A 1,041-nucleotide genomic window follows, 5' to 3' on the forward strand; every position below is an offset into this window, starting at 1 on the left:
CTGACATACCAAGTGATGTAGTGACTATTTCAACTGAACTGTGACAAACATTTTGGTTCTGGCTTACTGTATCTTGATTGGTACTGTCAAATACTTGTTGCTGGACCGGAGATGTACCTAAATTCTCATTCACGTGACTTGTCACGTTCTGGTCCCCGTCTTGTGATATTGAACTATCTGGTCTAGCATTGTCCTTTATAATCACATTTGTATGTTGTGCAATGTCCTGTTTCATTAATTTGTTCTCAGAAATCAAAGAACTCGGTAGTACTGTAAGTGGTCCTGTATTGTGTGGGTGCTCATAACTTTTACAGTCCTGATGCGAAGCTAAGGGAATAACGTTATCTACGTCTTCTTGAAAACCAAGCCAACTTTGGTGAGCACGAGTACAATAATCGCATGCTCCACAGGGTAGATTGTGTTTTAGCACGTTCCCAGCTGCTAATCTATTCTGTGAACAAGCTAAATCTGGCAGACGTGATAATGCGTCCGCATTTTGGTGTCTTTTACCTGGCCTGTGCTTTACTGTCATGTGATACTGGCTTAGCTCCTCTAACCATCGAGCTAGTTGTCCTTGTGGCTCTTTAAAGTGCAATAACCACGTTAAACTACTATGGTCTGTACGGACTATAAACTCTCTGCCTAAAAGGTAATGTCTATAATGTCTGGTGAATTTCACTACTGCAAGCAATTCTTTCCGTGTCGTGCAGTATCGTCTTTGCTCATGGGTTAATGAAAAACTTCCGTAGGCAACGGGACGCTCTACACCATCTTGTACTTGTATTAATTCTGCGCCAATTGCGAAATTGGAAGCATCTGTGTCCAAAATAAACGGATCTTTACTGTTGGGTAATGCCAATAACGGAGTTGTTGTCAATGCCTCTACAAGTTTGTCAAAAGCCTCTTGCTCTGAATCTCCCCATTTGTACGGTTTCTTACCGGTCAATTGATACAAAGGGTAGGATAAATCTGCAAAATTCTTAATGAAAGTTCTATGATAATTAGCAAAGCCAAGAAATTGTTCAACCTCTCTTGTTGTCG

Source organism: Mytilus californianus, unplaced genomic scaffold (assembly GCF_021869535.1).
Source record: "Mytilus californianus isolate M0D057914Y unplaced genomic scaffold, xbMytCali1.0.p SCAF_9, whole genome shotgun sequence".
Lineage (NCBI taxonomy): Eukaryota > Metazoa > Mollusca > Bivalvia > Mytilida > Mytilidae > Mytilus > Mytilus californianus.